The following is a 14,237-nucleotide window of genomic DNA, read 5'->3' as shown; positions in this document are numbered from 1 at the left end:
AAACCACACTTTCCGGCACATTTTTTCCGGTTGAAACCAACGTGATGCAATCAGTTTTTTAGCTACTGTGATACCCGATAAAACCAATCTTTTTAGTTGTGGGTTCACTGCAAACTCAAAAACATCATTCAATAGCAATACCGCGGGGTGTACAGGTATATTCCAAAATACGAGTATTGATAATTGTTGGGACACATCTTCCCAGAATGCCTTAACTGGTGGGCAGTCCCAATACATGTGCATAAATGTTCCTTCGTCCCCATTTGTACATTGGGAGCATTTGGAGTCTTGTATAAGCCCCATTTTGCACAGCCTTATAGGAGTCAAGTATGTCCTGTGAATATAGTTCAGATTGATTTGTTGATGATCCGGGTTCCTTGATGTAAGTCGGACATTTGCCCAGGCTCCTTGCCAATCAAAGTCATTTTCCAGGTCTGGTATATCCCTCCTCCAGACATTGTCTAGTTGAAGGGTTTCGTACGAGGACGTTAGTAATTGATAATAAAAACCTGATACAAAACCTCCCAATGTATCTCTGTCATAGAAAAATTTGTGGTATCTGTGGTGTTCAATTGGTATGTGTAATGGAACACCGTGAGATCTCATACAAAGTCGTAACTGTATGTAAAAAAGCCATGTGGACTCGGTGAGGTTAAACTTTATGCATATTTCGACACAACTACAGAGGCCCTTGTTATTAAAAATATCCCCTAATGAGTGTATGCCTCTTTCTTCCCATACAGGGAATCTTATAGGTCGTTTTCCCATTAAGAGAGCATTGTTATTGAATATGGGAGTGTGATTATGCCATACTTGATTGTTAGGAAATTTCCTTTGTGTTTCCCGCCATGTCCTGATTGCATGGGTTATTATTGGGCCAAATTCTCGTTCACAATGCTTGATTGAAAGTTTAGTGTATGCTATGTCTTTCAATCTCTGTGGGGCTACTATGTTTTCTTCTAATTTTCTCCAAGATACCAAAGCCTCGGGGTCAAACCATATCTTCTTCAATGGTCTTAATGTGAAGGCATTAAAATATTGTAAAAAATCTGGGACTGCCATGCCACCGTCTGCTTTACTTCTCTGTGCGGTGGATCTTTTTATGCGAGGTGGTTTGTTATTCCAAATAAATTTGTATGTGGAGGTTTGTAATCTTTTCCAGTAGCCCTCTGGAGGAGGTAACGGAAGCATTGAGCTGAAGAAATTGATTCTTGGTAATACATCCATCTTAACTATTGATACCCTTGCCTGTACTGAGTTTTTAAGTTTTGCCCACCTGTCCAGGTCGTCCTTGATTTTGTTCTGTATTTTTGTGTAATTGTGCTTCACCGTTTGTCTTATGGTGGGGAATATTTCCACTCCCAAGCATCTGAAATGTTTTACCATCGGTATCGCACCTGGGAGGGTTATATCTTTTTTTGCAGGGGTGTTAAGTGGAAGTGTGCTGAAGGGTCTGCAATTAGGTAAAATTAGACCTAAAATAATCCCCCTTTAAGTTAATATGTGGGAGTTAAGTTATTATTTACCACATAATGTTACACTGCTGCCTATTGATTGCATCTCAGGTTATATGACGGTGCTGCCATCTAGTGGGCCAGAGGTGGTTTAGTGTCCCCTCGTATCTGCGTCACTTCCTCTCTATGAGCTTATTGACGTTGAACTTGACCGGACCAACGGAAGAGAGCGGACGTACACACGGCGTTGCTCTCGTTAACGTTATAGTTTGACGGTGACCAAGTATGTAAAGTGGCTTACCAAGCGGACATTATACCACCAAGAGAGAGTGAGTTTTAGTACCCAGCTAATTTGATGTTTAGTAAACGTCTGGGATTAGCATATTACAGCAGACTATAGTATTCCCCATCTATCGTTACCAGTTAGCCGAAGCTAGCTAGCTCGGCTCTAATACCTAAAGTAGCTTCGGCTCATGCTTCGATAGCTGCTCTGTACTGGACATATCAGTCGATATATAACACAGACCAGAGAACATTTAGATAAGGTCTGTGTCGCTGTAAAGGGACACAACTAGTCCTACGAAGTAGCCATAGCAGTAACCTGTGGTACAGAGGGGACCAGCGTGTCTGCAGCAGCTGTCGGCGTGCGCCGTGCAGCACCACGGAGCGGAGCGAGACACTCGGACCACCACAGCGGAGCATCTGGTCTGCAGGAGCAGACTAGTGGCGCCTATTGGACCGGGCAGCGTCTTCCCGCCCTCATCAACACGCAGCGGTCTACTACTCCTCATCACCTCCATCTCTCTCATCCTGCAGAGGGAATTGTTCCTCTGTCACAGTGGTAACCGCGGCAACGTTTGGCCAGAACACTTTATTATAACTATTTGGGCGCCCATCTAAATTTAGTAATAGTATTTAATCAGGCTTTGTGTAATGTGATAACAATATTTTGTATGTATCTTTTTCCCCTTTTTTGCTTATATAAAAGCATTATGTTTCAAACAGTTTCCTCGCTCTTTCTAGTTTAGGTGACTCCATTTTAAGTTATTCACTCAGTTGTGTATTTGGTACAATTAGTTTAAGAGTTAAGGCATCCTACCACACCCCCTAAGGTGATAATTATATACAGTCCTCTAAGCTCCCGCACAATTTGGTCCTTCGAACCGGATTTAAACCAGATAGGATGTCACAAAAGAGCGAGGTAGGTTCAAAGGGCCCCCCCCCCCCCTTCCCTGAAGGGAAGACACGTGCTCCTAGGGAGCGTAGATTACCCTCCCGACTAGATGACTGTGTCCTGGGTACACCCAGTAGCCCTAGTTCGGAGAGCAATCAGCATATGCTAAACACATCAGCTGACCGGACAGTAGGGGACTTTACAACCCAGACGGCAGGCACACCCCAGTTAGTAGAGGGTGCTGCTGCCACACCACAGTTAGATCAGACGGCAGGCACACCCCAGCTAGTAGAGGGTGCTGCTGCCACACCGCAGTTAGATCAGACTCTGAGAACAGAGTCAGACCCGACTGACACCCCCCAGCGGCCTGAAGAGAAGAAGAGACACCAGGTGGCAGTCTTGTGTAGTAAAGACATAACTACCTTCTCGCCACTGGATACCGCCAACCAAGATGAGTATGATGAGCAAGATGAGTCTGAAGAAGAAGAGGAGAGTGACTCAGCTGAAAACGACTCGCAACCTGGAGAGGATATCAATCCCCCAGACAGAGTGGAGCTACGCGGCAGGCAGGACTTCAATCACTTCCAACCGGGAGAGTTCTTCCTAGACACTCGCAGAACTAGTAGGCCCCCCAGCAGAGCACAAAGCAGAGGGAGCGTTACAAGCCAAACAGAATTCATGTTCCAATGCATGCAACAACAACGCGAAGATGCGCTCGCAAGAGAGGCTCAACGACGCCAAGATGCGCTCGACAGAGAGAGAAGAGCCGCGGAAGCACTGGAGCGGGAGCGCGATAGAGCGGCAGCCCAGGCCTTGGAGTACACCCGGCTCGCTACCGCCCAACTGCAATCGGCCTCTGCCTCCAGGCAATCATCAAGAGCATCCACTAGGAATAACTCACCCCAGCGCCGCCAGCCTGAAAGGGAGGAGCACCCGGCTACGTATCCCCGACCCCGAAGAAGGGACAAGGCCGACTCCGAAGACCTGGAAAGGCGACTGGCTCGTCTGCAGGAGGAATATACGGCACCAGGAGAGGTGCCACCCCGCTCTCAATGTGAGCGGCTACCCGCCACACACAGAGCAACCTCCAGATCCCATCAACATTGGCCCGTAACTGCACCGGCCCCTAGGTACGACCCGCTCCCACAGCGCCCACCAGGGAGCGCCATCCCATTCTTCAAAGACAATTCTAGAAGTCAGTACCATGACATGAGGATGTGTCTGGAGTTCCTCCTGGGCGCCGCCAACCACAGCGAGCAACAGAAGTTCCTCGAGCTGTCTATGCACTGTACGCTGCCTGCGGCCAAGCTCATATGCACTGCCAACGCATACTCCCCCACCCCCTATACTTCGTCTCTCCAGGCCCTGGACGAGCGCTGGGGACGCCCGTGGGACCACATAGTGGAGGAGATCCACGAGCTGGGAGAAATGGCAGACATAAAGGACGACCACGCCCTGGACGCATACTCCTTGAAGGTACAGGCTCTGGTGAGCCTCCTGACGTTCCAAGGAGCCGCCGGCCGCACTGAGCTCTATGCAGGCTCCAACGTAGAACGCTTCGTCAGGAAGCTTCCAAAGGAAAGGGAAGAGAGGTTCCGACGGGAACACGAGCGTCTCCACCCCCAACAGCCACTGTCTACCCTGATGGAGCTCTCAGAGTTCCTGAAGTCGGAGATGAGGCACATCCGCCTCCCCAAGCGGGAAGAGCCGAGAGGCAATGGACGCAGTGGACGAGACAAGTCAGACCGAACAGGGCGGCCCGTTAGGGTGCTGACCACCGTACATGAAACCACATCAAAGGAGCACCAAGGGCCCCCGAAAGGCCAACGAGGCTTCTCCTCCCAGAAGAAAGGAGAGAAGAAGACTCCGCCGCCATGCCAGTGCTGCACAGAGGTCCACTGGCTAGACAACTGTCCCGTGTTCAAGGAGAAGACTACAGAGGAAAAGAAACAGTGGATAATAGAGAATAAGCGGTGCTGGAAGTGCGCCCGTGAGCACCGAGCAAAGGACTGCACCCTCAAGGGACCCTGCAGACAGAGCGGGTGCGGGAAGATCCACCTCACGGCCCTCCACGACCTCAACAATAGAGACGACAAGGCTAAGCCTTATGTGGCGGAAGTCCGTGATGAGCCCTCTAGAGAGCTACGCAACTACTACGTGGGCCCCGTGAGAGGCAGCACTCCCCGCGTGCTGTTGAAGATTGTGCCGGTGGTCCTGCGGAACCGCGACAAGACTCTGGAGACCTACGCGGTTATTGACGATGGCTCGGAGCGCACGCTGCTGATGCGTGAGGCTGCCATCGCCCTTGGACTCGTGGGCGACGCAGAGGAGCTGGATCTCCTCACCATCCAACCAGGGCGCACCACTATTCGAGGAGAAAGTGTGGCCCTCACCCTCACACCGGCCGGACGGCCGAAGGAAGTCTTCAAAGTGAGCCGCGTATTCACAGCTGCCGGGTTGTGCCTCTCCAGTTACGGCTACCCGATGGAGTCCCTCATGAAGAGGTACCCACATCTCCGTAATCTGGGGATCAACGCTGCAATGGAGGTGAAGCCCACCCTCCTGCTCGGCTCCGATAATGTGAACCTCACTTTACCCAAGCACATCATCCCGGGTCCACCCGGATGTCCCGTCGCCCTGGAGACTCCGCTAGGCTGGACCCTGCAGGGCCCCATCAGTCTAAGAAATCTGAACGCCCGTCAGACCCACTGCCTCTTCATTGGAGCGGGGCATGAAGACGAGGCATTGCTGGAGAATGTTCAGAGGTTATGGCAGCTGGACATTGCTCCATACAAAAACGAGAAGATACACACTCGCTCCAAAGAAGATAAGGCGGCGATGGATCTTCTCCAAGCCAAGACCAAGCGTGTCTGCGTGCGCGGTGTCCTCAGATACGCCACACCGCTCTTGAGAAGAGAGCCCATGCCGACCTTCAAGGTTCCCCCAGGAGTAGCGAAGCCGTGTCTGCTTAGCACTGAAAGAAGACTCAGCAGAGACCCCGAGACGGCTGCCGCCTACGCCACAGAAATGAGCAAGCTCATAGAGTCTGGACTAGTCAGGAGGCTGAAGCCTGAGGAGGCGGAAAGGAGTACCGAGTCATGGTACCTTCCACACCATAACGTTAAGCACAACGGAAAGAACAGAGTGGTCTTTAATTGCAGCTTTCAAGTGCGCCAGCAGAACCTCAACCGCTATCTCCTGCCCGGTCCGACTCTGACCCCTCCTCTCCTCGGAGTCATGGTGCGCTTCCGACGACAGAAGACCGCCATCAGTGGCGACATCAAACGCATGTTCCATCAGGTGTGTTTGCTCGACGAAGATAAGCCACTCATGAGGTTCTTGTGGAGAGAAAACCCAGACGACCCGGAACCGTCCATCTATCAGTGGGAGGTGCTGCCCTTCGGGACGACCTGCAGCCCGTGTTGCGCCACCTACGCCCTGCAGCTTCATGTCGACGACGGCGCCGCACCCCCCGGAGTCTCCGATGCTGTCCACCACAGTTTCTATGTGGACAACTGCCTCCACAGCGTGGAGACCGCGGAAGAGGCCTACAAGCTGGTGCATGACATACGCACCTTCCTGGCCACCGCTGGCTTTGAGGTCCGCCAGTGGGCCACCAACAACCCTGAGGTCGTCCGAGACCTCCCAGACGAAGCGAAGGCTGACAGCAGCGAGACCTGGCTCTCCCAGTCAAGTGAGGACGCCCATGAAATGACTCTGGGTCTCCTCTGGCGTTTCAAGTCTGACACCCTGTGTTACCGGCAAAAGAAAATCGAGACTCGCCATTACGTAACCAGGAGGTCGATCTACAGTACTCTGGCGAGTCAATATGACCCGTTGGGTTACATCAACCCCTACACGACTCGTGCCAAGGCTCTGGTCAGCGAGCTGTGGACTGAGGCGAAGGGATGGGATGACCCCCTACCAGAGACACTCGGGGCGAAGTGGAAGAAGTGGGAAGAAGAGCTCCCCACCCTCCAACAGATCGAGTTTCCCAGGAGCTACTTTCCCTCGAGCGTCAGTCTGACCGGCAGCCAGCTCTCCCTTCATGTATTCTGTGACGCGTCTGAGAAGGCATATGGTGCAGTAGCGTACCTGCGCGCGGTGGAGCCCGACGACACAGTCCACGTCTCCTTCATTCTTGCACGCTCAAGAGTTGCACCCAAGAAGCAGCAATCCATTCCCCGGCTGGAGCTCTGCGCAGCTCTAAGTGGAGCCCAGTTGGGAAAGATGCTGAAGGAAGAGCTGCACCTCCCCCTTCACGCGGTGTCGATGTGGTCTGACTCCACAACAGTCATCCAGTGGATCCAGTCGACTTCGTGCAGATATAAAGTATTCGTAGGAACAAGGGTGACAGAGATCCAAGAGCTTGTGGGGATCAGCTGCTGGCGATACGTTTCGACAGATGTTAACCCGGCGGACGTGATCACCAGAGGTGCGACCCTCGAGGAATTGGCACGTCCCAACCTCTACCACCGTGGACCCGACTACCTACGCAAGCCAGAAGAAGACTGGCCTTCTCCTCCGAACTTGGAGAACGCAGAGGTGGAGGTGGAACTTAAGAAGTCCATCTTCTGCGGCCTCACTGGACTCCAAGACCCTTCAAATACTGACGGTCCCAAGGTTGAGGATTGCCAGACCCTAGAAGAGCTCCAGTACGTACCTTCCACCACCGGAACCCCGGTCCCGGAGACCCGACCCCTCTCAGCGCCGACGACTACGCCGCAGCTGAGATCATGTTGCTGCAGAGGGTGCAGCGGGAGGTCTTCCAGATCGAGATGGCGTGCTTGGGACGGAAGATGGAGCTACCAAGAGACAGCAAGCTGAGGCTACTGGCCCCCGAACTGGACGAGAAAGACCTCATACGTGTCGGAGGCCGCCTACGACGGGCTCAGGGCCTCACTGAGGACAGCAAACACCCCATCCTACTCCCCTCGAAGCATCCGGTGACTAACTTGGTGATTCGTCACTATGACACCAAATTGTATCACCCTGGAGCGGAGCGGCTCTTCGCGGAGCTCAGGAGAAGGTTCTGGATACTTCGCGGCCGGGAGGCTGTGCGGCGTTACCAACGGTCATGCACAGACTGCCAGAAGCTCAGAGCCCAACCCATCATGCCACGAATGGCTGACCTCCCATCCTGCCGCCTCCGTCTCCAAGAAGCGCCCTTCCACAACACGGGCATGGACTGCTTCGGGCCCTTCACCATCAAGGCGGAGATCGGGAGAGCAACTGCTAAGAGATGGGGAATCATCTTCAAGTGCCTCACCACGAGAGCCGTCCATCTCGAGGTGCTGGCTGAAATGACAACAGACAGCTTCCTCCAGTCATTCCGTCGATTTACTGGAAGGAGAGGGCGACCCCATACCTTATGGTCTGATCACGGGACGAATTTCAAGGGAGGAGAAGCTGAACTCATCAAGAGTTACCACCAGATGAGTGAGGAGTTGAGGGACGAGCTGGCCTCCCAACAGGTCACCTTCTCCTACAACCCTCCAAATGCACCCCACTTCGGTGGAACGTGGGAGAGAGAGGTCAAGTCAGTAAAGGCTGCTCTAGCAGCCGCGCTCAGAGGACAGGTTCCGAAGGCAGAGGTCTTCAACACCGTGCTGGTGGAGATTGAAGCCATTCTGAATTCCAAGCCACTGGGGTACGTCAGTAGCGATGCGGCCGATCTCGACCCCATAACACCCAACAGCCTTTTGATGGGGCGGCGAGACGCGGCCCTTCCCTTTGCGGTCTACGCCTCCACCGAGATCATCGGCAGAAGACAATGGAGGTATAGTCAGGCTTTAGCCGACCAATTCTGGAAGAGGTTCACCACCGAATATCTCCCATCGCTGCAAGGCCGCCGCAAGTGGATCACTGAAAGAGGCAACCTAGAACCAGGAACCCCAGTCATGATCGTGGATCAGGCGCTTCCCCGAGCCCGCTGGCTCACCGGAGGGGTGAAGAGTGTGGTAAAAGGGCAAGACGGAAGAGTCCGCTCTGCTATCGTGGAGGTCGGAGGAAGAACATACCACAGACCAGTGGCTCGACTGATCCGACTACCCCCGTACTCTGACTCTGACCAGCCTGAGTGACTACTAGACATTCAGCAGACCTCAGTACTGATTAGCGCCGCAAATCAGGGGGCGGCTGTGCTGAAGGGTCTGCAATTAGGTAAAATTAGACCTAAAATAATCCCCCTTTAAGTTAATATGTGGGAGTTAAGTTATTATTTACCACATAATGTTACACTGCTGCCTATTGATTGCATCTCAGGTTATATGACGGTGCTGCCATCTAGTGGGCCAGAGGTGGTTTAGTGTCCCCTCGTATCTGCGTCACTTCCTCTCTATGAGCTTATTGACGTTGAACTTGACCGGACCAACGGAAGAGAGCGGACGTACACACGGCGTTGCTCTCGTTAACGTTATAGTTTGACGGTGACCAAGTATGTAAAGTGGCTTACCAAGCGGACATTATACCACCAAGAGAGAGTGAGTTTTAGTACCCAGCTAATTTGATGTTTAGTAAACGTCTGGGATTAGCATATTACAGCAGACTATAGTATTCCCCATCTATCGTTACCAGTTAGCCGAAGCTAGCTAGCTCGGCTCTAATACCTAAAGTAGCTTCGGCTCATGCTTCGATAGCTGCTCTGTACTGGACATATCAGTCGATATATAACACAGACCAGAGAACATTTAGATAAGGTCTGTGTCGCTGTAAAGGGACACAACTAGTCCTACGAAGTAGCCATAGCAGTAACCTGTGGTACAGAGGGGACCAGCGTGTCTGCAGCAGCTGTCGGCGTGCGCCGTGCAGCACCACGGAGCGGAGCGAGACACTCGGACCACCACAGCGGAGCATCTGGTCTGCAGGAGCAGACTAGTGGCGCCTATTGGACCGGGCAGCGTCTTCCCGCCCTCATCAACACGCAGCGGTCTACTACTCCTCATCACCTCCATCTCTCTCATCCTGCAGAGGGAATTGTTCCTCTGTCACAGTGGTAACCGCGGCAACGTTTGGCCAGAACACTTTATTATAACTATTTGGGCGCCCATCTAAATTTAGTAATAGTATTTAATCAGGCTTTGTGTAATGTGATAAAAATATTTTGTATGTATCTTTTTCCCCTTTTTTGCTTATATAAAAGCATTATGTTTCAAACAGTTTCCTCGCTCTTTCTAGTTTAGGTGACTCCATTTTAAGTTATTCACTCAGTTGTGTATTTGGTACAATTAGTTTAAGAGTTAAGGCATCCTACCACACCCCCTAAGGTGATAATTATATACAGTCCTCTAAGCTCCCGCACAGGAAGGAAAGCCGACTTCGGCCAATTTATCTTAAATCCCGATAAATCACCAAAGTTCTCAATCAACTTGAGCAGATGAGGCAATGTGGTGTTGGGGTTTTGCATGAACAATATTACGTCGTCCGCATATAAACTAATTTTTTGTTGTGTGCCCTTGATTACGATTGGTTCTATGGATTGGGATTGTCTTATATATTGTGCTAAAGGCTCTAATGATAAATTGAATAGTCCGGGACTAAGAGGGCAACCCTGTCTGGCAGAGCGTGATACCGGAAAGATTTTGGAGATGATTGTGCCTGTTGTAATCATGGCCGATGGGTCCTTGTATAGTACTTTAATCATATCAATGAAACCTTTTCCTAACCCCATCCTTTCCAATACTGCCCATAGAAACGACCATTCCAACCTGTCAAATGCTTTCATAGCATCCAGGGATAGTATCGCCTTAGGTGTGATGTCCTCTTTGTCTGTATCTAGTACGTGCAGTATTCGCCTTATGTTATCATTGATCAGGCGACCTTTTATGAAGCCTGTTTGGTCCGTATGAACTAAAGACGTCATATGCTTTTGCAATCTGATGGCTAATATCTTAGAGTACAGTTTGACATCGGTTCCGAGGAGGCTTAAAGGACGGTAACTACCGCATTCAGTGGGGTCTTTGTCTTTTTTGTGAAGAACTGAAATGAGTGCGGTATTTTGGTGTTCAATGAAGCTTCCCTCTTTGACTGAGTATAAGATCATATTTAGTAATAAGGGTCCAAATATGTCCCAGCAAGAAATGTACATTTCTGATGGGATACCGTCAATTCCCGGAGCTTTGCCGTTTTTCATTCCGGATATGGCCTTCTTGAGTTCTTCTAATGTGATCGGTACTTCTAACTGTTTAGCGTCTTCATCCGTAAGTTTAGGGAGAGTAATTTGATTAAGATATGTGTCTAATTTGTCTTGATCAAAGGTCGTTTCTGAGTTATATAAATCGGAGTAGAATTCTTTGAATGTATCGTTTATTATTTTGGGTTCTGTTACTAGAGCTTGTTGTTTCCTAATGGCAGTTATATCTGCAAATTTTGCATTAATTCTTAGTCGCATGGCTAATAGGTGACTAGGTTTAGAACCTTGGAAGTACTGCTGTTGTCTAGTGCTGCGTATTTGCAATTCCGATTTTTGTCTGTACATTGCTTTGATCTCGGTCTTTAGAATGTTAACTTGGTTATCTAGTCTAGTAGAGTTGTTGTATTTTAAAGAATTAAAAAGCGTTGAGTAAAGCGTTTCCATTTCAGACAGTTTTGTGTTTTGATTTTTGCGCAATATGGAGGTAAATCTATCCGAGAAATCCTTGATCATACTCTTTACCGACATCCATAATATTCTGGGATCTTGCACCGAGTTAGCATTATCTTGTAGGAATACTGTGAGAGCTTCTTTAATTTGTGTAATGAATTCCTTGTTGTTAAGCAGCATCGAATTAAAACGCCATCTTGGGGCCCGGGTAGATAATGTACCAAATGTTGCTTTCAGGATTAAGTAGCAGTGATCTGATAGCGCATTGGGTGTCATTTCCACTTCGTATTTATCAAATATTCTCGGGGATGCAAAGACGTAATCAATTCTGGATAGTGTGTTGTGTCTCGCCGAACGACAGGAGTACTTGCGGGTCATGGGGTTAAGTGAACGCCATAAATCAGTTACTCCTGTTGATTTCGACCAATCTTTTAATGCTTTAGATGAATTCTTTTGTTCGCTGGAGAAGGAAAGGTAAGTTTTGTCCATCCTTGGGTTCCAAATGGCATTAAAATCCGCACCTATTATGTATGAGTACTCGGGATGGTTTAACATTTCTCCTGTTAGTGAAGTGAAGAAACCCACTTCGTACAAATTCGGGGCATATACCGCTGCCAATGCAATTTTCCTGTTATTGTGTATAATCCTAGCTATAGTTATGCGCCCCTCAGCATCCGACCATACCCCTTTCAATTCGATATTTAATTTGCGTCTGACGACTATGGCTACCCCTCTAGTTCTCGTAGCAAAAGAAGAGTGACCAATATTATGGTATATGTTATCCGCTAACGTATTTATGTCTCCCTCTAAAATGTGCGTTTCGCTTAATAGTGCCACGTCCACATGTTCTTTTTTCATCAGTGTAAGCACGCTTTTGCGCTTGTGTTGTTTGTTTATCCCACCGGTGTTCCATACCATTATATTCAAACTAGCCATAGTCTATGCATGTTTTCGTGTAGTTTTTGGTAATGTTTCTGGAGTATGAAGCTACAATAGATGCACATCCAATTAATGAGGTCCCGTTGAGAGCTGAGCTTAAAAACATATATATATACAAATAAAAATCCCCTATTTTCCCCTCTCCCAGAAAGTCGAACATGCCTGTGTTCCAAGAACACATCCTCCGCGATTGACTTTCTCCCATGGTCCACCGGATTGCCCAACCTGAGCATTGTAATCCTAATTTTCCTATGCTCATTGCCATAGGATCTAACATTTCCATTCTATTGCAATAGAATGTCGCTTTTGGTCTTGCACCTTCCCTTACTGTAATGAAGTATTGTGATTCACATTCCTTTACAGCTTTGGGTAGGGCGTTCCACATTGATGTGGCATAATTGCGAAACGTGTTTAGAGGGTCTTCGCTGTACGCGGGCTAGCCAATCAGAGAGCGTCTTTGCAAACAAAGGCTACGGAAAAAAAATCACGCGCTGATTGGCGGAAAGTACGGAAGTTTCTCGACTTACTCTGAGGTGCATGCCATCTAAGAATGAAGTGAGCATGTGTTATTGGAATGATTGATTGATTGAAAATGTTATTAATGTCCGCCTTGTTTCGAACTGGTTATGCTTAGGCCCTCTTTCTACAGGGTGGACATGGTGAGCAGCTTCAAGTACCTGGGGGTCCACATCTCAGAGGATCTGACATGGACAACACACATAGACTCAGTCGTAAAAAAGGCGAAGCAGCGCCTCTGCACCTGAGAGAGTTGAGGAAGTTCAGAGTATCTGGGAAGATACTCCAGTCCTTCTACTCCGGAGCTGTAGAGAGCATCTTGACTGGAAACATCACTGCCTGTCTATCTGTATGTTGTGTGTGTCATATATGTTATGATGAATTGAAAATGGGGGACCCTGATGTAAACAAGACGAAAGTCTTTCTCTGGTCTGCATCCCCTTAACAATTGTATGTATTGAGCTGTACTGTACTGTACCCATTCTGCAATCTGTTAATACATTTTTCAATCAATCAATCAATCAATCAAAGCCTGGTATGGAAACAGCACGGCACAGGACCAGAAGGCCCTACAGAGAGTGGTGCGCTCAGCCGAGCGTACCACGGGTATTGCACTACCACCCCTGCAGGTCCTATATAACAAGAGGTGCAAATCCAGAGCCTGCAGAATAATGAAAGACCCTCACCACCCCAACAACAGCCTGTTCAAGCTGCTGCGGTCAGGCAAACACCTGCGAACACCAGCAACTAGGACAGAGAGACTTCGGCTCAGCTTCTTCCCCCAGGCCATCAGAGCCTTGAACACTGAACTCTCCACACACAAGCACACATGAGCACACACACAACACACACACTGTACACGCTCACACACTAGCAGCCACTTTAACATGAGCACACACACACTCATGCTGCACACGCTCACACTTATGGTCACTTTACAAAAGGAAAGGTCACTTTAAGAATAGTATAGTATAACTTGAGATTGTATAATATAGCATTGTATAGCAGTGTACATAAAGACCCAGTGCCTCATCCGTAGCTACCACAGGACCTAGCATGGCTACCATGCTCTGTAAATACCTCATGTACATATACCGATATGCCCTACTTTGATTACTTGTATTATTGCACAATGTCATTCTATTGGATTCTTATTATATTATTATATATTATTATTGTATTATGAACAATCGTTGCAGGCAAGACCCCCTGCATTTCATTGTATACTTGTATGCCGTGACAAATAAAACTCTTGACTTGACTTGAAGTCGGTTATGCTTAGAGTTTATCTTTAGAGCAGGGCGATAGACCACCAGCCCTGATTCCAAACTCTAAGCATAACTGATTTGAAAGAGGGCCTAAGCATAACCAGTTCGAAACAGGGCGGACATTAATACAATTTTCAATCAATCAATCAGGATTCTCCGTCGCTGCAGCTGGACCCTATTGTGCTGACTCGCTGTCATTCCCCGCCAAGTCGATAGGTGGCGCTGCGCCTTCCTCCGCGCTTGAGGAAGAATCATCACGGTCTTCCTTTCCGTCGACGAAGTAGTTCTGGTGTTGCGTAGTGACT

This window comes from Notolepis coatsorum (genome assembly GCF_963971535.1).
Source record: "Notolepis coatsorum genome assembly, chromosome: 2".
NCBI lineage: Eukaryota > Metazoa > Chordata > Actinopteri > Aulopiformes > Paralepididae > Notolepis > Notolepis coatsorum.
This window is presented reverse-complemented; position numbering follows the sequence as displayed.